Source organism: Typopeltis vanoorti, chromosome 18 (genome assembly GCF_054136105.1).
Source record: "Typopeltis vanoorti isolate ZY-2024b chromosome 18, IOZ_Tvanoo_1.0, whole genome shotgun sequence".
In the NCBI taxonomy this organism is placed as follows: Eukaryota; Metazoa; Arthropoda; class Arachnida; order Uropygi; family Thelyphonidae; genus Typopeltis; species Typopeltis vanoorti.
Genome location: NC_143566.1, coordinates 107,532,758 through 107,559,943, shown reverse-complemented (window position 1 = coordinate 107,559,943; position 27,186 = coordinate 107,532,758). Strand labels below are relative to the sequence as shown.

General features: G+C 37.3%; 1 protein-coding gene across 1 annotated transcript in view; it reads right to left on the bottom strand.

The window, feature by feature from the left end:
- The window catches only part of Fcp1 (RNA polymerase II subunit A C-terminal domain phosphatase Fcp1), a 130,523-nt gene that overhangs the window by 14,984 nt on the left and 88,353 nt on the right, over positions 1–27,186 (bottom strand). The gene's annotated exons all lie outside the window — the stretch shown is intronic.

Genomic DNA, 27,186 nt, shown 5'->3' with positions numbered 1-27,186 from the left:
TAGGGCCTTGCCAATTCGGCTGAACGCTCCTTTAGCATACGTGCTGATATTCCGTCTGTCCCAAATGCCAAATTCTTATTCAGGTTATGCAACAGCACTTCAACCTCATTCTCATGCACTTCTATCTCTTTATCCAATGTAATAGTAGCATGTGCACCATGTCACACACACCTAGCTGATATATCTTAGCAAGTGAGCACTCATTAATTGAACTATCTAATCAGCTTCTGATAACATGAGTACCATCTCTGTTCAGTAAAGTTATTCTTCCACATCCATTCTTTCTTTTACTTAGTATAATGATAAAATTCTTTTGGACTGCCTTTAGCCAGAACAGTCAATTTTTTTTTCATACTGCAATTTAGTTTTCCATACAATGCTCTTAATACTTCTGGCATGTGCTTTATGCATTTTATAACTCTTCTCACTCTTATTCTTATGATATTCCTTCCAAATTATGGATCTCTTGCTTAATAAGGTTGCACATCCATTTCACTCTCATCCTATATGTTCTTCAAACTCCAGGGACTTATTTAGATACTGCCTCATTTAAGTACTTTTTTCAATAATTCCCATGCAATGCTGATATCTTGTCTATTCCTTAACTGATACTATGGGACTAAAGATAGTATTCCTCTGAGTTGGTCACAATTTTCAGCTCTGTAGTTCAGCATATATCCCAATCAAAACATCTATATAGTTAGCTATGTCCCAAGAAAATATTCGCATGATCACTATCACCAACGGGTGGTAAAATAGTCATATTCTTAACTGAGATCCCTTCTCATGCTATGGTCAAATCTAACACTCTTTGACCTCAAGGAATCTTCACATGCTGCTTGAAGTTGTCATCTTGCAACACCTCAAATTCTCCTTCATTCTTATCATGAACTTTCTCGTCTCCCCAATCAATGTATAATTAATATTCCATAATGATTACTTTTTTAGTAATCAGGGTAATTTGATAATGCATTTCACTATCCAAAACAGCTGAACCACAGTCTGTAACAACACTTCATATATTGCATCCTGTTAGTCTTCACTTCGCACCAAATAACTTCAAGCTCACTGCTACATGGGATATATTACCATTACTCTGTTCATGAGTTTCTTCCCTAACTGGAATCACAGTCATAACATCATTTGTGGTACTCCCTTCTGTTATCTCCTTTGTTATTTCTAAAAAAAATACTATACCCCTCACACCATCTGACTGATAACAAGGTTTCAGGCATCACAACATATTCACTAAAGCAATAAACTGAACCCCCCCCCCCCTTTGTTCCTAATGCTCTTAGCATTTGTGTACAGACATAAATTACCACTTGGTATTTTCTTATACTTAATATACAGTTTGTTTAGTCTAACTGGACAACTTTTACTTTCTTTTCCCTCTCAAGATACACTCAAAATGTCCAAACTGAAAGTGCACACTTTCACACCATTGCCAGATACATAACCATGCTCAATGACATATCATTATCACGTTTATATACCACAGCCAAACTTATACAAACATCCTTATCATTCCTCCCATGATGTCTAGGTTCCCTGACTCTGCATCAGGTCTCACTCCAATAAATAATTTTTTTTTAAGGATCCTGATTCCAAATTCATTTAAGTGTAGGCTGTCCTCTTATACAAGTCTTTTCTACCATTAAAATCACTCATTACATCCAAAAATTCATATCCATTTCTTCAGCCTGTACATTGGATCACTGGCTATCATAGTCATCCTTATCTTGGTACTGCTGTATGTTGGTAGCAAACCAACAATTTTTACTCTCTCTTTTTTTTCCTACTTCTTCTAAGTCCTTTCATCAATGATCTCTCTCTCTCTCTCTCTACCAAATCCATTGAAACATGTGCAGCTACCACCCAACATCTCTTTACAGTCAAACTACATACTCATAGAACAAGTTTCTCTTCCTCCACCTTCATTCCTACTGCTGCTGCTGTTGTACTCTGGAACAGCTTTCCCTCTTATGTGTTTCCCAAGGAATATAATGCACAGGCCTTCAAATCCAAGTTCCTTGTTTCTCGATTCTCTTCCCATACACTGTGCTAACATACTATAGGTCGACCAATCAATCTCTCGTGTATGGACCCAACATAAAAAAATCCTCTCATACTATAGATATTATTTCTGGAAAATTTTCCATGTTACTCCTCTAAATTAATATTAATTTTATCTCACATTTATCTCAAAATCCCCCCCCCTCCTTTTTGTCATACATCAGTTATATAAATGTTTATCACTATGCCAAAATTATTATAATTATGCATAAATTATACAAAAATTATTATAATTATACATATTCATGAATCTATGTCTTTAAAATATCAATAATGCCCTAAAAATTGAGTAAAAAGCCAGTGACATAAAATGGGTACTGCTAAAGAAAAATAGGCTCTCACACTATATTTGTCACTACTTAAATCATTAGTTTCACTGCAAACTACCAATCTTTCACTTTTCTTTTCTATTACATTTGTATCTTTAATTTTTGCCCCTGGAAAGCTCAAAATAATGACTCCATTGGTAAGCACAAATTTCATGATTAAATCACTGTACCATATTATTTCTTTTTTTCTTATATTTTAACTGACTCACCTTGTTGTTACTCTCGTACTTTCCTGCCCTTTCTTATTCTGATTATTTTTCTTATCCTATGTTTCTCCACTTTTTCCAATTTTCTGGTCGATATTCTAATAATTTCTTTTAAATGGGATATTTCAAATGTCAAATTTTCCTTGCTTATGTTATCAATATTGTTACTGCAGTGTTTCTGTTCAGCAGAAACAAAGGTTCTCCTCACTGGCACCTACATTAACTTGTGCTTTTGACACTGCCTTGTTGTTGTGAGTTTTTGGTGATTTTTAAGACTATTCAATATTGACAAAATTTCTACAATTATATTACTTAATGTACCAATGCAATAAATTCACTAAAAAAATACAATACTCTACTAAAGATACACCAATTCATCTAAGAAAAAACACACACACACACAAAAAAAAAAAAAAAAAAAAAATAGTTACGCTTACAGATGCATTGTAATCTGTAGATGCAACATAATATTCAAGATAGCCTCAATTTTGATATTAGGCTTATTACCACCTTAACCATGCATTCAATATAAACAAAAGTACAGCTAGTGTATACAATATTGGCTTATATCTGATTTAATGTCAAACCATATTCCTGTATATTTTTCAATTTTGACAGCCATTTAAATCTAAAATATACATTTCTTTGTTATAAATTATATATGCCTTTTCAAGATCCATAAAACCCGTGTGGGGACACCTGTAACCCCCATCGGGCACGTCTCCTGGTGGCGGATCGGGGAATGCTCATCATAGTTTACTATAAAGGGTAGGAGGGAAATAAAATACCTCCCATGGATGCACTTCCCTCATAGGCCGGTCTGGGGGCCCTTGAAGGTGGCAGCCCCACCACCAGACTTGGGTGCTGAAGGCTAATCCCCTGCACACCTTAAATTTCACCCATTAAAAGAAATAACAGAGATAGCCGAACTGCCTAAATGGTTAACGACAAAGCGAGGAAAAAGATACATGAGATACGGAACATGGAATGTTAAAAGTCTACATGGAAAAGAAAATAAATTAATAGATGAATTTAAAAAATCAAGATTGGATCTGCTAGCAGTCACAGAAACAAAAAATAAAGGTCAATGTTGCCAGAAAATGAAAGATGGGTATATACTTTTCTATTCAGGGATAAACCCAAGAGAATGGGGAAAACAAGGGGTAGCTTGCATAATTAAACCATATCTCATAGAATATATTACTAAATGGCAACTAATAAATGAAAGGTTGTTGACAATCACTATCGATTTTAAATCAGACAACTAAGTATTCACTGTAATTGTTGCATACGGCCCAAACGATAATGCTAATAAAGAAATTAAAGATGAATTCTTCAAACTCTTACAAAAAACAATTGAAGAAATTCAAGGGCATATCATACTACTAGGAGACCTTAATGGCCAGGTAGGGAATCAAGTAGATGAGGAAATGAAACAAGTATTGGGATCACAAGGAGAAATAACCCAGAATAATAATGGAGAAAGAATAATAAATCTTTGCCTTACAAATAATTTAGTAATAGTGAATACTATGTTCAAGCATAAAGAAATCCATAAGTTTACCAGGGAAGAGCCCAGTAGAAACGAAAAATCTATAAGCGACTACGCCATCATAAGCAGATCGTACTGGAAGTATACAAAAAATGCAAGGGTCTATAGAAGTCCTGAAATAGGCAGTGACCACTACTTATTAGTATTGGAAACAATCCATAAAATAAAAGTTGAAAAAATGTAGAAAAAGTAGCAAGGAAATAAATGTTAAGATAAAGAACTACAAACTAAAGAAAGAAACAGCCATTGGGTATAAAGGTAAAATAGAAGAGAAGATGAAAGAAATAGAAAAAGAGATATATGAAGACCAAGATGTAAAAAACCGATTTCAAAACACTTCTTCTAGAAACAAGCAAAGAAATTTGTGGTGTATCATTAAATAATAAACAGAAGAAACATAAAACACCCTGGTGGACTGAAGAACTAAAAGAAGAAATTAAAAAGAAAAAGCAATTATGGAAGAGATATATAACATCAAAGCTGCAGGTTGATAGAGAACTATACAACAACCAAAGAAATAAAGTTAAAACCTTAGTGAAAGAATAGAAAAGAAAATGCTGGGAAGACTTCGGACATACTTTAGAACAAAATTTTAAAGGAAACCAAAAATTCTTCTATAATGTTTTAAGAAGAATGAAGTCAGAGAAAGAATGCCCCATAAAGTTTATCAAAAATAAGGATGGAAAGTTACTCACAAATTCCAAAGACATCATGGAAAGATGGAAACAGTACTTTCAAGAATTATTGGAAGATGCAGGACATGGAAAAAATAGACCCCTAAGAGCAAGACACACAAGCAAAATAGAAGATCAGAGTGAAGAAATTCATGCAAATGAACTGTTAGCAGCAATAAATAAAATAAAACTGGGCAAATCAGCAGGCTATGACTAAATAACACCAGAAATGGTAAAGAATTTAGGAACGACAGCCATAAAATTTCTTTTACACCTATTCAATGTTGTATGGAAAAAGAAAATTATTCCCAAAGACTGGGAAGTAGTTATAATAATTCCTATATTTAAGAAAGGAGACAACCGCAAATGTGACAACAATAGAGGAATTTTGCTTTTAAGCATTCCAGGAAAATTATATGCCCGTATTTTAGAAGCGATGTTTAGGAATCAAATAGAGGATACACTGAATGAAATGCAATATGGCTTTCGAAAAAATAGATGCATGCAGGATCTTATCTTCAGTCTTAGACAAATCAGACAAATCTTAGACAAATCAGATCTTATCTTCAGTCTTAGAAAAATATCAGAGAAAACATTGGAATATGGAAAAGAACTACATTCATGTTTTATAGATTTTGAAAAGGCCTTTGACTGAGTTCCCAGACACTTAATATGGCAAACATTAAAGAAAAACAAGATACAAGATAACTTAATAGCAGCCATCCTGTAATAATAGATCAAAAGAATTTGAAACAAATGTAAGAGTGAGGCAAGCAGTATCCTCAGTCCTCTTCTTTTCATCATAGTAATGGATGAAATTTTAAAGGCATGCCAAACAAAAAAGTTCCACCTAGGATACAGGAAACTGAAAGAAACCAGGATTTCACACATGGCTTTTGCAGATGATGTAGTGATCCTAGAAAATACAGCTGAAGACTTGCAGTACAATATCAACATTTGGTATGAAGAAACAAAGAAAAGGAAAATTACCATAAATATAAATAAAACTAAAACAATGATCTTATCTAGAAACCAACAAAAACACAATAAAAATAGAGAATCATCAACTGGAACAAGTCCATTCCTTTAAATACTTGGGATCATATATACAGATGGTAGACTAGACACAGAAATTAACAACAGGATAAGAGGGGGAACAAAGCTATTCTATGCAATGAAAGGCCCACTCCTAGATAAGAAAGAAGTCACCCAGAATACCAAAATGGCAGTGTGCTGTTCAGTGTTTCTACCAACATTAACATACAGTTGTGAGTCTTGGTTTTTAACAACAGGAAACACAAATAACTACAAACAATTGAAATGAAATATCTCAGGAAAGTGGCACAAAAAACAAGACTAGACCAAATAAGAAATCAAACCATAAAAGACAGCCTTCAAGTTGCACCTCTGAATCAATTCATAACAATTTTTTTTTTTTAGTGTGATAATCTGAACCAAACTCTATTTGCTAATATGGATATGTTGCCTGATTTAATAATCTTTAAAGAAATTATTCTAAACATTCAGAATATCATTACCTTCAGTTTTTATCTCTCTCTCTCTCTCTCTCTTGCTTTTATGATCTTCGGTTCCTTTTGTGGTACTCTTTCATCTGTTTCTTAGCAATTTCAGAATATTCTGAAATTTTTGGGTGCAAAAATTCATGATATTAGCCATGACATCTGGATGCATAAAAGTAAGTCAGGGGAAATGAGTGTCTTGGTTGGTACCAATGATTTGAGAGACAAGAAGTATTCTATAAAGGAGGATGTAAAGGAGTTGTTAGAAGAGGCAAAAACTGAAGAGCGAGAAGGTGAAGATTGTAAGTCTCCTACGACGTTATGATAGAAGCGAACTGAGGAGGAGAGCACTGATAGCCATTGAGTCTTACATAGATTGTGCAAAAGAAATGATATACAATGCGGATGGACTACATCTGAATGGTTTTCGTGTTAGACGTCTGGAGAGAGAGAGAGCTTTATTCAACGAGCATGTTAACATGCAAATTCAGGGAAACTTAAGCCATCAGGATGGAAGCAAGTAAGTTTGTGTGAAGGCAACCATGAAGCGAGTGAGTGTGAAAATGACCAAGTGAGGAATCTAGTCTCTCAAGCAAAAATATTGAATAGGGTAGTCAATTCAGAAAGTAAAGGTGGGTGGGGAAATAAAGGAATGTTGCAGTTTTTTATATACTAATGCTAGAAGTATCAGGAACAAGATGGACGAGTTTTTTTGCATCGATTAGTGCAACCTTCCCAAAAGTTATAGGCATTAATGAGACTTGGTAAACAGCAGAGATGTAGTTACAGGGATTGAATGTGAAGGATTTAGTATTTTCAGGGAAGATAAAGAAGATAGGATGGGGTGGGAGTACTGTTGATGATAGCAGATGAATTGCAACCAAAAAGAATAGGGGAGGATGGCTGTTCATTTGAAGCAATCTGGTATGAAATTAAGACCAGTAAGACAAAATATACAGTTGGTTATTGTTATAGGCCAAGGAATTCAATAGATGATCTGGAAGACATGCATTGCCAAATTAGTGCAATGAGCAAAGGTTGAGTGATTATTATGGGGGACTTCAACTATGGAGATATAGAGTGGAAGGAAGAAAGATCACGTGGCAGAAAGGAAATAGAATTTATACACTTGCTGAGAGATAATTACTTAGGGCAGCATGTGATGGGAGAGTACTGTACCTGGTCATAGACATGGACCTGATCAGAAGAGAGATCATAACAAAGCTGACAACATTACCTCCAATTGGTGAAAGTGATCATGCAATCTTGACTTGGAAAATTGTAAAACATGAGGAATATTCTATCAAGAAGGGGTATTTGTGGTACTACAAGGCAGGTGATTATGACATGCTTGAAGAAGCTTAAATCTGTATTACGGCATAAAACGTTGCATGGTAAGGATGTTAGTAGTGCAAGGGATATAGTTAAGGGTCATCTAGAGGAAGCGGTATTAAATTGTATACTTAGGGTAAGGAGGGTTAATTGGGTAGGAGTTAGTTGGATGACTAATATCATTAAGCATGAGCTGCAGAAGAAGAAAATGCTGTGGAAGGTATATAAAGAGAAAGCTGACCAGCAAACTCATGAACATAATAATAAATTTAGTTTAATCCTTTATCCAAGTGTAAGCAAACAAAGTTTGCGCCTGAAGTAGTTCAGGTCTGAGGCAACTCATAGCAAAGGTGGACCAAGCTCTCATCACTCCTTGTCTCAGTATCTTCCATAATGCAAAGCACATCTCCTTGCAGACATGTATAATGTTATGAATTAAGGGAAGGGCCACTACCTAGACAAGTTTCAACCTTTACTGAGGTCTCGTCAGTGGGAGCCAGATCCAGAAGTGGTGATACTAAGGCAGAAGTCATATTTACCTATACGAGTTGCCAAAAGGTGTACCACCTTATTATTAAATTACTCTGGATTTAGAGAAAGATGTTGGAAGTTTTAAGATACTTCAGGCACAAACTTTGTTTGCTTACACTTGGATAAAGGATTACACTAAGTTTATTATAGTCTAACCAAGTGGGGAAAAAAAAACCTCATGAACAGTACATGGCTCAGTCAAGAAAGGTGACCAGCATGGTAAGAAAGACAAAATCAGATTATGAGAAGAATCTAGCCAACCAGGCCAAAGCAAATCCCAAAGAGTTCTTTCATTATGTGGCACTTAAGAGGAAGAATGACTATGGAAGATTAATCTTAACGAATGATGATGGTCACGAGGAAACAGAAGCAGATAAAATAGTTGAGTTTCTGAGTGACCACTTTGCAAGGGTATATCATCCAATGAAGATACTGGTTTTACCTACGTGAAAGATACTAATGTGGGAACAGAGGTGGATGAATTGGAGGATCTTAGGATATTACAGAATTTCAATGTAAATACAGCTGGGGGATTAGATGGGATATCAGCTAGGATTTTGCGAAAATGTGCAAGAGAATGGCAATGCCTTTGACTAAGCTGTTTAAGTCTCGGCTCTGGTAGAGTTCCAAGGGAGTGGAAAGATGGCAAAATTATTACTTTGCTTAAGGGAGGTTCTAAGACTACAGTAGCAAATTATTGACCAATCAGCATCTCAGGCGTGGTGATGGTAAAAGTATTAGAAAATTGGTAAAAAAAGAGAATTCATGAATGGGTAGATAAAAATATGATACTATATGAGGGTCAACATGGTTTTGTGAAGGGTCAGTCATGCCTTAGTAATTTACTAACTTTTTATAATAGATTAACAGCTGAGTTGGATAAATGAAATGGCTACACGAAGATTTTGCAAAGCCATTTGATATGAAACACTGTTACACAAATGGGGATGGATATAACACTAGTTAAGTAGATGGCTGCTGGACAGATATCAAAAAAGTGATATATGGAGGAGCAGAATTTAAGGCAAAAACAGGTGACTAGTAGTGTGCAGCAAGATTCAGTGCTGGGACCATTGCTGCTTAATTTGTACATAAATGATATAAGAAATATTCAGTTGTTTGCTGATGATGCAAAATTAAGTAGAGTAATGGTTAATCAAGGCGATGTGGAGAACTTGCAGGATGATTTAAACCGACTGTCAGTTTAATGTTGAGAAATGTAGAGTTATGTACTTTGGGATAAATAGATTACAAGCTGTTTATCACACTGATGGCACTGTATCCAAGGAAACAGATGAAGCTAGAAATTTTGGGGTGGTGGTGGTAGGCAGAGAGTTAAAGTTCAGAGGACAAATTGCTAAGTCACAGAAGATTACTTAGCAAGTGAAGAACACATTAACAAGTAGAGATAAGGACGTTGTAATTCCTGTTTATAAGGCCTTGATATGCCCACATCTGAATTACTGTGTTCAAGTCTGGTCCCCTCGGTTTGTTGGGGATGTGGAAGTTGTGGAGAGGATTCAGAGGTGAGTGACCTAGATGGTGAGTGGCCTGTGGAATGTGCACTATGAGGATAGATTGAAGGTGTATGGATTGCAGCAGTTGGTTGATAGGAGCAAAAGAGTGGGAAACATTTAAGTTGCTTAAATGACTTCATAGGATAGATGGAGAGGAAATGTTTCAGCATTTCGATAGAGGGACCAGAACAAGAGGTCATCCTGGATCTTGAATAAAAGTATGGTCAGTTTGTGTGTGGGCACTAGATATTTTTGCTTGGAGAGTGGTGAATGAGTGGAATGGGTTGCAGAGTCAGTTGTGAGTGCTTTTTCTGTTAATGGGTTCAAAGTGAGGTATGACAGATTGTGTGGATAGATTGGGTCTCCCACGATGAGTCTTCAGACTCCATGGAGGTGCTTGTATAATAATAATATTTTTTCAAGAATATATACAGCAGATTTGAAATAAGAGGTGATTCTATTTTGAGCAGGATGAAAAATGAGTATCCAAACTGAGATTATGGAAAAGATGTAGAAATTAAATATTGTTAAAACGATAAAATGTCACTTTTATGATATTGGAAGAAAAGCTTAGAAATGAATGAAAGAACCCAAGAAAGGAATCACAGATAAGAAAGGCAATATAAAAATTGAAGATAAAGATATCCAAGATGTCTAAACTTTGGAATATTATTAACTAAGATGAGCAGCAGCAGAAAATATTTAGGAGGAATGCAGAGTGAGTATATTTCAGTACTCAGCGAAGAAAAAATAGCTGTCTGTAAAGCAGAAAGGCAGTATATGATATTACACCAGAAATGCTCACATATGAAGATATAAAACCTTGCAGTGCCACATGGCATAATTCGGAAGACCTAGTCAGCCAAATTCTGGATGATATTGAAACAGACCCATCTATTAAAAAAAGGAAATAAAATTCAGGGGATGCTACAGGGTCAAAGCTATATAACTGAGAGGAGACCTCCATATAACCTTTAAAGGAATGCGGAGAACAGATCACGGCTTCTGACCTTCTCGTGGTGCACCCTGTTAGGTATCTACCTGGAAACTGAACTAACGAAGATGGGTAGCAGTTTGGGATTTAGACATCCAACTTGTATTCATATTGGCTTAAACTAAAATAAAAAATGATGGTACAACATGACAGAATTTCATGCCAGCTGGGGTGTCGCCCAGTTAAACAAGGTCCCCGTTGTTATTGCCAGGGAACCAGGGCAAACAGCGAAAAGTCAGCTACTGGAACAAATCTTAAAACCCACCCCAACTCAACATCACCAGATCAAGATCGGTACTATCAACATAAGAAGCCTGAATTGCAAAGAAATGGTGCTAGCTGAGGAATTGGATAAGTACCAGATCGACATAATAGGGATGAAAAACAAAAGAGGCAAAAACTGGTGAGATCTTTCTGAGCAATAAATACAAATGTTATATTCAGGCACTGACAACATGATGGGCGGCTTGCAGTTTACGAACGGCTCTTGCTGTGTGAAGATATCACCCAACTTTATGCAAGCATTTGCATCGAACGATAAATATAAGGGCTTTTTAAACAGACTTCTCAATTTGGAATTTTTTAAAAGATCTCACAATAATGATTGATATCCTACACGAATTATTATATCTGTCAGAAGCTCTACAAAGTCGCAATATAAGTACAGGGCTAAGTTAGGCCTTTTTTTTTTTTTTTTTTTTTGCTCGACGATGCAAGCCCTTTAAAATTTCCATACATCACCACTGGTTATGCCTCTTAGACAATACTATTACCAACTACTTATCAGTAGGTAGATGATATCCCTAATTAGTATTTGTTAGGATTACATCAACAGAGTTCAAGATAGGTATCGTTAACATTAGAAGCCGGAATATCAAAGAAAAGAACTACCAGAAGAATTGGATAAGTACCAGATCGACATAAGAGGGGTGACTGAAACAAAAAAAGGCAAAAACTGGTGAGATCTTTCTAAGCAATAAAAATAAAATTTTATATTCAGACAATAACAATCAAGGAAAATCAAGGAATAGCCATAGTATTCAACACTAAATGCGAAGCTAATCTTCTTGAATGGCAGGCAGTCTCAAGTATAGTGATGTGGGCAAATATCAGAATGGGGAACTGGACTGAGACTTATTTGTGCCTATGGTCCCACAGAAGGTTCTACTAAGATAGAAGTGGAGGAATTTTTTGAGGCTTTAGAGAAAGCAACTGACACAATGAAAAAGGAAAAGTTGATCCTTGTTGGGGATCTAAATAACAGAGTAGGAAATGACTGTCAGACATACAAAAATATTTCGGAAAATTTGGAGAAAAGAGCAAAGCTAATAATAATGGCAAATATCTGTTGGATTTCTGCTCAGGAATTGGTTATTACTAACAAATGTTCCAACAAAAAATGTGCACAAATTCACATGGAGAGAAGAGGCAAGGAACAAGAAAAGTCTCATCGACTATGTTATTGTTGATAGTGATGTTTTCTCCCTGGTGCAGGACACCAGAGTGTATAGAGGATTTAAAATTGGAAGTGATCACCATTTAGTCTTGAGCAGGATAAAATTGAATTTCATATTGAAAAGAATAACATGTAAGAAAGTTTTAAAGCGAATAAAACTTGAGCAGCTCTTAGAAGTGAACTGTAGACTAAAATACACAAACATAATTGAAGAAAAATTAAAGTGTTTGAGAACAGGAAACAAACCTTGGAGATTCAGTGGCAATCCCTGAAGAAAACACTGATTGATTCAGCCAGAGAGGCAAGTGGTGAGGTTTGAGATTAGGATATCAAGGAAAGGTAGTTTGGCATCATCATCAAATTCCTGACATTTACTTTTAGGGATGTACAGTATATAATAAGTACTACATAAAAAACTTACATCATTACTAACTTTCTATCAACAATTTTCCTCCAAATCAATCTGTTATCTGTCAAGACTCCAACATTATCAGCTCTTATATTTCTTTCTTCTAAGGCACTTTTTATTGTATCAATCTGCCTTATATCTCAGTCTCCCTTTTGGTCTTTTTCCTGCCAACCTGGCAGAAAACATTTGGTTTTCTAATATTTCCTCTCCCATTCTGTTTAAGTGACCATACCACCTGAGATTAGCTCTGCTAACACATTCCTGGATGCTAACAATGTCAAGTTCTTTCCTAATATCCTCATTTTTAATATGATATTGCTATTGATGCCATCTGTTCACACCCCTAATCTTTCTCAGGACTCTTATATCTGTGGTCTTTGTTCAAGTGTTTTATTTCTAACCCATCACTCAGATCCATAAATTAAAATTGGTTTTAACACTGTCGTGTTATACAGCTAATTTAGCGTTTTGATTAATTTCTCTCTTATTCCATGTAAATTTATTCAGTTGACTTCCTACCATAGTAGCTTTGTTGATTCTGTTGTCAACGTCTTTATTTAATTTACCATCCCCACTAAAAATTATGCCTAGTGTTAAATCTGGAATGAAAGGCTTAATTTATTCTTAAGCATTTCATTCAGGATTTAACTCAGTTGCAAAATTTCAAAAGAAAAATGCTTGTAAATAGGCAAGAATAGTAATTGTAAATATGCTAATAATAATTTTGGTAGTTTTTCTATGTATTATATCACAAATGGTTCTATAAACAGGGCAGGAAACAAAACACTGTTTAGATTGTGTTGTATTAAAATTTATAAACAAAAATTTATAAAATCGAATTGTAAATATAACCCCAGGCGGTCGGCATGCGAAGTTGGGATACGTGCTGGATGCTATCGAACAGAGAACGTGCTGTGTGCAGAAAAGGTTTAAGTGACATCTGGAAGCGATGACGTAATAGGGAGAGCAGATGCGAGGAGTATAAAAGGAAGTGGCGGCGTGAGCAGAAGGGCGTGATTACGAGCAGGAGAAAGAAAAACGGTGCCTATCATGAAGAGAGTTTACGTGTACTTGTTACTAAAGTTACTAATCTTGCGTTTTGATTAATGTGATATTTTTTGGGGCAATTACGAATGATTTTTAGAGGTAAGCTTCTTCGTTTTGTGACTATTTTGCACTTATATTGTTTAGCTGGTAGACTATTGCGTTAGCCAATGCTTGGCATTGCTGGCAGTTTTCTACGGCTGCAGGATTCTCTACAGAAATTTTGCTGGCAGGTCTCTAGACCTGTGGGATTTATATTTGCTCTCATACGCAATTAAATCGATATGAGCGTACCTGACTCGGACGTTGTCACTGACTTGCTTGATGAAGAGCCGGCTATCATACTCATTAATAAACTTCAAAAGAAGTTCAAACTGAAATGGCCTGCTAACTTGATTGATCCCGACACCATTGTCGACTCTTGACAAAGGGGTAGCACTCACGTTCATTAAAAAGTTTCTTAAAAAATTTGAAGAAGAATGGCCCGGCTACTTAAACTTATATTCTTTAGCCGAAGTTGATGATGAAGAAAATGAAGGCTCTCCTCAAATGGAGGAAAAGCTCAAGTTACTGGTGTCTGCCTCTAATCTCACTGATCAAGAAGAAACTCACACTCGTAAAAAGAGAAAAACTCGCTTCTGAACCAACAAATGAAGTTGGTATGGACGAAGACTCTCCCAATGAGAAGGTTCCACCGATTATTCTAAAGGAGAAGCAGAGATGGACAACCCTAAGAACCACCATGGCTAACCTACAAATAAATTATAAATTGGCTAAAAATGTAGATGAGGGAATAAAAATTCAGCCTGTGATGGTGGCTGATTATAGAAATCTTACAAAGGAGCTGGACACAAGAGGAATACAATACCATACATTTTCACTTACCTGCAAAAAAAAATCTGAAAGTGGTCCTCCGAGGATATTATTGTTATTCCTGATACATCCAAGGAGTCCGAAGACTCATCGCGGGAGGACACCTACAACTGTCTCAACCACTACACCGAACCTCTACTATGAATCATCTCCATCAACGCCATCTACCACCCATCTCCACCACAACTAGTATTTTTGTCTGTAAATTGTGTGTGTGTTCTGAAGGGCCGATTTTTCTATATGTAGGATGAAAAACCAGAGTTTCCGGGAGAAAAAACCCTGCTACCACCGTATGAGATCAGCTAACTCACCTTCGATCGAAATCATCCAGATAAAGATTCCTCCTGTCGCGACGAGAATCGAACTTAGGCCTATTCCAATCGAAGGACGCAATGTACCGTCATTCTTCCAATTGCACTACGGAGGCAATATATTGACATGGATGAAATAGTCACTGACCTCAACTTACAGGATCTACCTTCCGTAAAGGTCAGTAGAATGTTCAGATCAAATGACACCTATGACTCTAGTTTTAGTTGAGATTCATAACATTTACAATCTAAAGTCAATCTGTGAACTTAAAATCACCCCAGAACCATTGAGGAAAAGAGCATCTTCTGGGCAATGCCACAGATGCCAGAAGTTTGGCCATGCCCAAAAGTTGTGCAAATCTCAGTACAGATGCTTAAAATGTGGAGAGAATCACCCTACAAACACTTGCACCAACAAAAATCCACCTCGGCTAAGTGCGCTAATTGTGGCGGTCCTCACCCCGCTAATTATAGAGGGTGTATTCATCACCCCAAAAATGGGTGATGAATACACCCTCTATAATTAGCGGGTGAAAATTATAGTGCGAGAGCCAGAAATTCAAGCTCCTCAGTCCTCCAAAAGTGAGAACATGACAATAGATGCTTGCTCTTCATTAACTGAGCCCCTTAAGAAACTGAATCTTCAACATCAAATGAGAACATATGCCGATGTGGCCCGCTCCAAACAGATAGTACAAAACCAGAACCTGGCTAATCCACATTCAAATCTATCAGCTATTATCACCTCTTCACTTGCAAATATGCTGTAGGATTTCAGCAACACAAACCCATCACTAAGTGTTACAAAAAGATTTTTATAACAAACTCAATCCATATTATCTGCACTCTCTGATGCATAGGAAAAAAATCACTCCAGATTTTTTAATTATTAACTTAAAATATTAGCTTATGATTATCGCTTGGAACGCCAACGGTATCAAAAACAAAGTGTTGGAAATCCACGAATTCAATAATAGATATAATCCAGATATACTTCTAATCAATGAAACTCACCTGAGGCCTGCTGACAACCTAAAAATCAGAGGGTATCAGGTTTACAGAAATGACAGACTTGGGTATAGAGGTGGAGGTACAGCCACCCTTATCAAAAACTATATAAACCATCATTCAATAACCAACCTTGCAACCACCAACCTCAAAATCACAGGCATTAATGTCCTCACAAACTCAGTTGGAAACCTAAAAGTTTTTGCTGCTTACAACCCTCCAACAAAAACATTGTTGACCTCAGATCTGGATGCCATCCTTGGCGTAAAAGGACCGGTCATCATCGCTGGAGACTTCAATGCAAAACATCCTGCTTGGAACAGTAAATCTACCAACAAAAATGGTCGCATACTGTTGTTGGTCTTTCAATACCAACTCATCTCAGTCTAATTGGCTCCTCCGACATCCCAGATATAGTTGTCCTCCAACATTTCAAATTGCAGTACAACTTGGATTCACTTGAATTAATCTCTGACCACAACCCTATTCTGCTCCTATTAGGCAATCAGAAGGGACTGTTCCCCCTGCCTCACACCTTCATACCTTGGGAAAAATCGTCCAATGTGCTCCCAAACTACTTTGGTCCTGTTCCTCATATTAACTCTAAAAGAAGAAATTGATTCTGCAGTCAATAAATTTACGCAACAAATCAATGCAGCCTTATCATCTATCACCTCAAATACGCCTACTTCTAAGCCTAAAAGACTTCCAGAAGATATTATGAGCTTGATCAGGGAGAAAAATAAGGCAAGAAAAAGTTACTTTAATACCAGGGCTCCCCAAGATAAAGTCACTTAACCAGTTGAATAGTGCAGTGAGAGATGCACTGAAGGTCCACAGAAACAAACTATGGGAAGATAAATTAGCTTCCATTTCACCCGGTGACCAAACCGTTTGGAAACTGTTAAGAAATAAAAAAAAAAAAAACTCTTCCTCCTCTCAAATTGGATTTAGGCATAGTTCACTCAGATGCTGAAAAAGCCAAAACTATAGTCAGAAACTTAGAAAAGCAGTGCAGCCCTTCATATGATAACCTGAACTTCAATCATATTTATAAAATCCACCGCATCAGATATGTACTAAAACAGTGTGATACCAATACCAGCCATATCACTCCTACTTCTCCAGCCGAAATCTACGACATCACACAAAATTTAAAAAGTAAAAAAGCTTCTGGACCTGATGGCATCCCTAATAAAGTTATTAAACTGCTACCCCGAAAGGCCATCGTATATCTTACAACAATAATAAATGCCATGCTTAAATTCAAATACTTTCCCTATGCTTGGAAGTTGATAGAGGTGGTCCCTATTTATAAGCCTGGCAAGGACCCACAGCTGCCACAAAGTTATTGCTCGATCAGTCTGATTTCCAATTTGGGCAAAATCGCTGAAAAAGTCATCCTCTCCAAAATTCAAATTTCTGTAAACAAGTTAAATATCCTACCTTTAGGGCACTTTGGTTTTTGCAAACTCCACAACACTACTCAACAGATCCATAGACTAGTTCAGTGGTGGCGAACCTTTTTATGTGCATATGCCAAATGTTCACAAATTGAGTTGTTGTCATGCCGGCACGTGCCAAAAATTTACAAATCAAGTTGCTGACGTGCCTGGCAGTTTTTAGTACGGGAAAAATTAATAGAAAATTAATTTACAATATCATATAATATTTTATCATAATCATCAAATTTCTGCTATGTACCCACAAGGGGTGTACAGGATATGATAGTACTACATGAAAAAATTATATCATTACTAACTTCCTATCTACAATTTTCCTCCTAATCAGTCTGTTACTTGTCAAGACTCAAACATTATCAGATCTTATATTTCTATCGTCTAAGGCACTTTGTACCGTATCAATCCACCTATATCTTGGTTTTCCTCTGGGTCGTTTTGTTGCCAACCTGGCAGAGAACACTTGTTTTGCTAATCTTTCCTCTCCCATTCTATTTAAGTGACCATACCATCTGAGATTAGCTCTGCTAACGCATTCCTGGATGCTGACAATGTCAAGTTCTTTCCTAATATCCTCATTTTTAATATGATACTGCCATTGATGCCATCTGTTCATGCCTATAATCTTTCTCAGGACTCTCATATCTGTGGCCTCTAGTCTTTGGTTAAGTGTTTTACTTCTGACCCAGCTCTCAGATCCATAAGTTAAAAATGGTTTGAACACTGTCTTGTATCTAATTTAGTGTTCCGACTAATTTCTCTCTTATTCCATATGAATTTATTCAATTGACTTCCCACCATACCAGCTTTGCTGATTCTGTTGTCTATTTCTATATTTAATTTACCATCTTCAGTAAAAATCGTGTCTAAGTAACTGAAATGTTTTACTTGTTCCACAGGTTCTTCATTCACAATACAGTTGACATTTTCAATGATTCTGCCTATTTTCATTGTCTTTGTCTTTTTATTGCTGACCTTCATACCATATCTATTACAACAGTTATTCAATTTAGTCAGAGAATCTTGCAGACTTGTAGCAGATTTATTTAGAAGTATAACATCATCCGCATAAAGCAAAGAGCTGACATTAACCTCTCCAATTTTGATATCATGTTTAATACCACTTTCCTTCATAATGTGATCCATATAGATAATGAATAACAGAGGGGATAATGTACATCCTTGCCTCACACCAGATTTAACATTGAACCATCTTCCTGTACTTACTTCAATTCTAACTGCTGACTTACAACTCAAATAAAGACTAAGTATTGCTCGATATAATGCCCCATTGACACCATATAACTGCAGCGTATTGAATAGCTTCTCTCTTGGCACCATATCATATCCCTTTTCCAAATCGACAAAACTTAAATACAGATCTTTGTTATATTCCCATGCTTTCTCGACTATTTGTCGTAAAGTGAAGATCTGATCCTGACAGCCTCTGTTTGGCCTGAATCTAGCTTGTTCTTCACCAAGCTTTTCTTCCACAATTCTTCTCAACCGTTTCTCAAATATACTTGCATAGATCTTGCCAGGAAATACCTCTGTAATAGATCAGTAGGGGAAATACCTCTGTAATTCTCACATGCAGTTTTATTTCCCTTTTTATATATGGGTACTATGAGAGCTCTACTCCAATCATCGGGAATTCGTCCCTCTGTCCAGGCTTTCTGAACTATGCAGTGCAGCCAATGTAAGACTCTTATACCACCATACTTCAGCATTTCTGGTCGAATATCATCTACTCCAGCTGCCTTTCCACATTTCAAGCCTTTGATGGCTTTTTCTACTTCAAGTATGGATATGTATTCCTGCCTGCATGTCTGGTCAGTGTTTTTTACCACTGTGCTGTCATCACTGCTTGTTTCATTAAGCAGTTTTTCAAAGAAATTACTCCATACTTCAAGGATATCTTTTTCTCCCGTTTTCACATCACCTTTATCATCTCTAACTCCTTTTACAGCACTCTTTCCTCCATTCCTAAGCTGCTTCAACAACCTCCAGAATATTTTGCCACCTTCTTGATATTTATTTTCTATATTCTTGCCAAAGTCTGCCCATGACTTTTGTTTAGCTAGTTTTAACAGTGTTTAGCATTCTTGCATTTGTCTCTGTATTCTCTAAGAGCACAAGCTGATTTATTTGACAGGAACTTTCGATATGCTTTCATCTCTTCCTTCACTGCCTTTTTAACTTCCTGTGTCCACCAGGGAGTTCTGATTTTTTTATCCTTGCAGACAACCTCACCACATGCCTCTCTGGCAGAATCAATCAAAGTTTTCTTCAGAGTTTGCCACTGAATCTCCAAGGTTTGATTCCTGTTCTCAAACTCTTTAATTTTTTCTTCAATAATCTTTGTGTATTTTAGTCTACAGTTCACATCTGAGAGCTGCTCAACTTTTATTTGCTTTAAAACTTTCTTACATGTTATTCTTTTCAATATGAAATTCAATTTTATCCTGCTCAAGACTAAATAGTGATCACTTCCAATTTCAAATCCTCTGTACACTCTGGTGTCCTGCACCAGGGAGAAAACATCACTATCAAAAATAACATAGTCAATGAGACTTTTCTTATTCCTTGCCTCTTCTCTCCATGTGAATGTGTGCATATTTTTATGTTGGAACATGGTGTTAGTAATAACCAGTCCATGTCCTGAGCAGAAATCCAACAGATATTTGCAATTATTATTAGCTTTGCTCTTTTCTCCAAATTTTCTCAAAATATTTTTGTATGTCTGACAATCATTTCCTACTCTGCTATTTAGATCTCCAACAAGGACCAACTTTTCCTTTCTCATTGTGTCAGTTGCTTTTTCTAAAGCCACAAAAAATTCTTCCACTTCTACCTTAGTAGAACCTTCTGTGGGACCATAGGAACAAATAAGTCTCATTGTCCAGTTCCTCATTCTCATATTTTCCCACATTACTCTACTTGAGACTGACTGCCATTCAAGAAGATTAGCCTCATATTTTGTGTTGAATACTATGACTACTCCTTCTTTTCCTTGATTGTCATTGCCTGAATATAACATTTTGTATTTATTGCACAGAAAGATCTCACCAGTTTTGGTCTTTTTTGTTTCAGTCACCCCTATTATGTCGATCTGGTACTTATCTAATTCCTCAGCTAGCTCCATTTCTTTGCCATTCAGGCTTCTTACGTTGATAGTACCGATCTTTAACTCTGGTGATGTTGAGTTGGGGTTTGTTTTCAGATTTGTTCCAGTAGCTGACTTTTTGCTGTTCGCCCTGGTTCCCTGGCGAAAACAACAGGGACCTTGTTTAACCGGGCGACGCCCCAGCTGGCATGAAATTTTGTCATGTTGTACTATCATTTTTTATTTTGGTTTAACCAATAAGAATACAATTTGGTCGGCTAAATCCCAAATTGCCAGCCCATCCTCGTTCGTTCAGTATCCAAGTAGATACCCAACAGGGTGCACCACGAGAAGGTGAGGATTGGACATTAGGTCAGAAGCCCTGGTCGGTTCTCCGCATTCCTTTAAAGGCTATGTGGAGGTCTCCTTTCAGTTATACAGCTTTGACCCTTAAGCACCCCTAATATTTTATAAATAATATTTTATTTTATTTATAAGATTTATATATAAATTTATAATATTATTCAGAGTAAAATTGATTATTGTATTATTAAATTGATTTTAATGATGTTGGTCAAAAAAGAAAAAAAAAAAAAAGAAAAAAAAAAAAAGAAAATGGTAGTGAGAAAAATATTTATGCATTGTAACTCACCATAGAAGTCTGCTGAGCAGGGGAAGCAGCAGAAGGATGGATGTCAACTTGTTGGTGAAATGCTTACCGTATTTACTCGTATGATAACCTGAACTTGTATAACTTGTATGAAATTACCCTCTTGTATAACTTGCACCCCTGATTTTACTTTACGAAAAAAGACATCAAAAAGTTTTGCATATTATCTCACACACGAAATATGTTTAAACACGTTCACGTCGAGGCGATAGTTGTTACTCGCTCCCCGCGGTAACAACATGACCTCCCCAACAGCCATTATACTGCAGATGCAACCAAAACAAGTGTAGTTTTATTGTATCTGAATAAGGTACAGAGGCTTTTGCAGTCTGTGTAATATATTTCTCAACAAAATAGTGTGATTCATTAGTTAGTGCCGTTTTTATTCCGGCTGTCTCAAATTGCAATATTATTGTCCACTCCAACAGAAACTATGTGCTGTATAGACTCAAGCAAAACCACATGTTGCACTTAAACACAGTATCTAACTAAAATCTATTGTCCAATTTTTCAAGTAAAAAAGTGTTTGCTTTATTGCATTTGAAATTCTCGATGTCATTATTACAGATCACAAAGGCTAACTTCAAATAAAATTCTATCACGAATTGAATTATGCCATATAATTATGGTGACCATACTTCTTTCTCCTCTCCTTGCTCCTTCCCCCTGATATTATTAGAGTATTCAAGGGCTAGGGGTGAATCTTTCCTATCTTGCTAAGTCATTTCATCTTATGCAGCCACCGAAAGAGGCAAGCTAGCCTCAATAGGTGCTAGTCCCAAGCCCGGATAAATGGTGAGGGTTGATGTCAGGAAGGGCATCTGGTCGTAAAACTTCACTGCCAGCTGTAGCTTTGATATGAGTCAAAGAGAAAATAATATAAGGGCCCTTAAGCGACGCGCAGCCACATCGCCCTACAGCTGCGAGGTGGACGAGGGCTACCGCATCAAGGGCAGGTGCAGTTAAAGAAGCGAGCCCAGCAGGTGGAGAGGATGTTGTGAGTGGGAACACTGAATATTGGAAGCATGACTGGAAGGGGAAGAGAGGTAGCAGACATGATGAGGAAGAGGAAGCTGGACATTTTATGTGTGCAGGAGACAATATGGAAGGGGGAAAGGCAAAGGAACTGGGAGATGGATATAAATTGTTCTACTCTGGAGCAAATAACGAGGGAAGAAATGGTGTAGGAATTGTGGTGTGTGGCAGAATGAAGGGCGAAGTACTGGAAGTGGAGAGAAGGAACGATAGGATCATGCGAATGAAATTGGGTCTTGGAGAAGAGCGGGTGGTCGTATTATGTGTATATGCCCCGCAAGTTGGCGGTACAGCAGAGGAGAAAGATGAGTTCTGGAATGTGTCAGATGAAGAAATGAGGGAACTGGAAGAAAACGAGATGGTGATTGTCGGAGGAAACTTGAACGGACACATAGGGAGACAGAATAGAGACTGTGAAAGGGTGCATGGTGGCCACGGAGTGGGAATGATGAACCAGGAAGGAGAGAGGGTTGTGGACTTTGCAGTAGCGTTTGATCTGGCAATTGTGAACTTGTTTTTCTACAAGATGGAAGAACATTTGATAACATTTAGGAGTGGTAACAATAGTTCACAAATTGACTACATTTTGACTAGAAGAAAACATCTTAAGGTTGTGACAAATTGTAAAGTAATTACAACAGATCAAGTGGCACAGCAACAGCGACTGCTGTGTGCAGATTTTAAAATAAGATTGAAGATAAGAACCTCTGGAAGTCATGAGATGAAGACAATTAAGTGGTTTCGCTTAAAAGAAGAGAGTGTGAGGAATCATTTTAGGGAGAGGGTGTTAGAGAGGATTTCGGATGGACTGGAAAGTGTACAAGATTGGTGGAAACATAATTCAAAAGTAATCCTGAGCTGTGCAATCGAGGTGCTTGGTGAGACATCTAGAAAGATTAGTGAGCAGAAGGAGGGCTGGTGGTGGAATAATAATGTACAAGTGGCAGTGACAGCTAAGAGGAAGGCAAAGCAGAAGTGGGATGAGTTAAGAGTGGAAGAGGACAGAGAGATGTACAGAGAGAGAAAGCAAGAAGCCAAGAGAGTTGTGGCACAGGCGAAGGCCATGGCATATCAAGCTCTGTATGATCAATTAGAAACAAAGGAAGGACAGAGAAAAATTTACCAACTAGTGAAATGTAGAAATAAAGCAGCAAAGGACATCTTACATTTGAGGCAGATCAAAGACGCTGAAGGAAGAGTATTATGGAGGGATGTGGACATAAGAAACAGATGGATAATATACTTTGAAGGACTTTTGAATAAGGAAAATGCAAGGACTTACAGAGAAGATGGGAAACCTTCTGAGAGGATGGTGCAGAACATCAGTAGAGCGGAAGTGACAGAGACCATGAAGAGGATGACGAATGGAAAATCGGTGGGCCCGACAGAATTCCAGTGGAGGCATGGAAGGCACTGGGGGAAGAGGGAATTGACCTGCTGTGGGACCAGTTCATGAAAGTTTGCCAACAGGAAAGTATACCCGAGGAATGGAGGGAGAGTACTCTTGTCCCCATCTACAAGGGTTAGGGGGATGCACAAGACTAAAAATTACAGAGGAATAAAGTTGATGTCCCACACAATGAAAATCCTAGAAAGGGTTCTTGGTGGAAGATTGAGGAAGGAGGTGGAGATTTCAAAGGGACAATTTGGCTTCATGCCTGGTAGATCAACAACAGATGCTATCTTTGGGATATGACAGATGATGGAAAAGTTTTGAGAGAAACAAAGGGAGCTACATCTGGCATTTATTAATCTGGAGAAAGCATACAATAGAGTGCCAAGGCAAGAAGTCTGGAGGTGTCTGAGGGAGAAGAAGGTTCCGGAGAAATATGTCAGATTGGTGTGGGAGGTGTACAGAAATGTGAAGACAAGTGTTCGGACCTGTCTAGGACAGACAGAAAGTTTTCAAGTAACAGTTGGCTTGCATCAAGGGTCAGCATTAAGTCCATTTCTGTTTAATATTGTGATGGAGGTGGTGACGGAGGAGGTGAGAGAAGATGCGCCTTGAACAATGTTGTATGCAGATAACATCTTGCTGTGTGCAGATTCAAGAGAAGAAGCGCAAACTAAACTGGAAAGATGGAGAAAAGTACTGGAAGAGAGAGGTATGAGACTGAGCAAAAATAAGACAGAGCATATGTGTTGCACAGTGGGCAGCAGCCAGGAGACAGATATAGAGCTGGAAGGAAATGTCATCAGGAAGGTGAGGGACTTTAGATACTTAGGTTCAACAGTGGAAGAAGAAGGAGGAGCTGAGAAGGAAGTGGGATGCAGGATACAAGCGGGTTGGAGGAACTGGAGGGAGATGGCTGGAGTGTCATGCGATAAGAGGGTGCCGATCAATCTGAAAGGGAAAATCTATAGGAAAGTAGTAAGGCCAGCTATGACGTATGCTATAGAAACTGTGGCCCTGAGGAAAAATAACATCAGCAGGATGGAAGTAGCAGAGACGAGAATGCCTAGGTGGATGTGCAGTGTGACCAGAAAGGATCGTCTGAGAAATGACTATTTGAGGGGAACAGTGAAAGTTAAGAATTCAGGAGCGAAGATACAGGAGGCAAGGTTGAGATGGTTTGGTCATATGATGAGGAGGAAGGACGAATATATGGGAAGAAGGAAGGAGAAAGCATGGGCGGTCAAAGAAGAGATGGAGGGAGCTGGTAGAAGAGGACTTGAGGATGAAGACTTGGATGTGGTGACAGCCCAAGACAGGAGAATGTGGAGGAGACTCATCATCAACAGTGACCCCACTTAAGTGGGAGAAGCTGCAGAAGAAGAATTACAGTGACCTTATTTGTTTTATTTAAGAGGACAGTTCTTTATTTCACTGCTCTGTCCTTTAGATTTTTTCTTTTTCTAAAATGGCCATTTTGTCCATTATTGTGAACTGAAATAGTAAATTAAATATTGATGCAAACATATTTAAAGATACAATTCATAAATTTTATCAAACCTGCATTGATTATTTAAATAACTGGGACAGCTGTTTCGTGGAAATGGAAGTACAGTATTTGAATGGGTCCTACTACGAAAAATCCCTCTGTAGGCAAAGATCAAGGAAAGTGTTTTGTTCACTTCCAGTCACTGGAAATTAACCCCTTAACATACCAATTAAAAATCAGAAAGCGGTCGTTTTTCTGCCAATTTTTTGGGCAAGATTTGGGCGAGGGTGATTTGCTGGATCAAATTCATCATTATTTTTCAAATAATGATGAATTTGTGCAAACGAAATAGCCGATACATTGGCTATTTCACATTAGTTACACCATGCAAAATAGCCGATTGAGTGTGGGTCGTAGAGTGGGCGAAAATGGTCAGCGCCAACGATATGGTCTAATAGCAGTTCCGTCCGAGCATTTTCTTCAATGCAACGAGATGACCAGCGAATGCCAAAGTTCGCAAAGCTCTGGCCGTATTGTTCCATTAGAAAAGTTCCGAGCACGAGAGGTTTAAGTGAATCGTGACCGTATTCACAGGAAAGTCGAAACGGAGGATGACCGACCTCAAGACAAGGCACCTACTCGAAGAAAACCTGAAATAGGATCAGATAGATAAGAGAAATCTCTTGAATGTCTAAGCTGGTTGGTAATGTTAAGTTTTTATATCCTTGTATTGTATTCTTAGACCACTGTGAACGAAAGTGCTAAATTTCTAATAATCGGACCTGTTGATATATCTTAGGACTTTAGAGATTAATCCTCCAGTAAGGAATTGTGTTAATTCTAAAAGTAAATTGTTCCCGATATTGTTAATAGTCAAATCTAGAGTGTCATATTTTAACATCTAAGAGGAGAGAAAGATAATGATCTATGAGGTTGAATTAAGTGAATGAGAATAAGATTGCTTGTCTCTGCTAATGTCTTTCAACATAATATGCTGATTGTAAAATAGACTTTGTCTGCTTGTGTAGTATTGCATTTTTGGGACCTAGCATTTAGTTTGATTAACATGTATCATGCCTTAGTGATAATATCATTCCTGTTTTATTTAGCCAAAATATGTGTTTGATATTTCAAGTCAATGCACCTCTTGCTGAAAAAAAATTAGAACCTGAATAAGTTGAAGCACAGGAGTTTAAGATAAGAATGGGCTACGACTGCAATCTAGTCTGAAATAAGTATAGTAAGGATTTATTTAATTTGTTAGATTTTGAAAACGTGATAGTCTGTAAGTCAAATTTCTGACAAGAATTTTTCTCTTGCATAGGAATTAAGATGGCGCAGTGAAACAAATAAATTTTCTTAATTCCGAAAAGGGTTTGACCTCGAATTTTCAATCAGGGAGAATTTGGCTCTAACTTGAAGCATTCTCTTTGTTTGAGTTTTGCACACGTTTCGAAATTTTGAAGGATAGGCCACAGAGGGGATAAGAATCTAATTCAAGTAGTAACAAGACAAGATTCAGATAGGTAAGAATAATTAAGGAATAGAATAGAGTTGATCAATAAGTAACAACATATACATAGGAAATTAAATAGAAAAGAATACATATCAGATATTACACTAGGTAGCTGAAATGTTTTACTTGTTTTATAGGTTCTCCATTCAAAATGCAGTTGATATTTTCAATGCTTCTGCCTATTTTCATTATCTTTGTCTTTATTATTGCTGATGTAATGTGATCTAAATTTTTGAATGCCAGGAGTTGAGAGAATTTAGAAAGTTACTTCTTCTTCGGCACTACAGCCCCATGTAGGTCTTTGGCCTCCCAATTTTGGGTTTCATAACTCACTACGAGGTGGGGCGTTACCCTCCACGCTCATGTGTAACTGTCTGTGAAGAGTTGTGTTCTTAAGACTGGTTTGCCTGCTTTTGCAGGAGGAAATACCCCAGATAAATTGGCAAGAAAAAACTCTGCAGTCCATGTCTGGATAACTTGACTATGTCTGAGAAAGATCCTTAGCTCCTCACGTCAGTGACGAGAATCGAATGCAGGACACTCCTTTCCCAGGCATATGGTTGCGGAGCGCGTAACCGCTCAGCTCACCACGCAGACTAGAAAGTTACTTAAATATGAAATGTCACATCTCCATATTATAAAAATGTCTTGAAATGCCATTCACCAAAATATCCAAGTTTTCTTT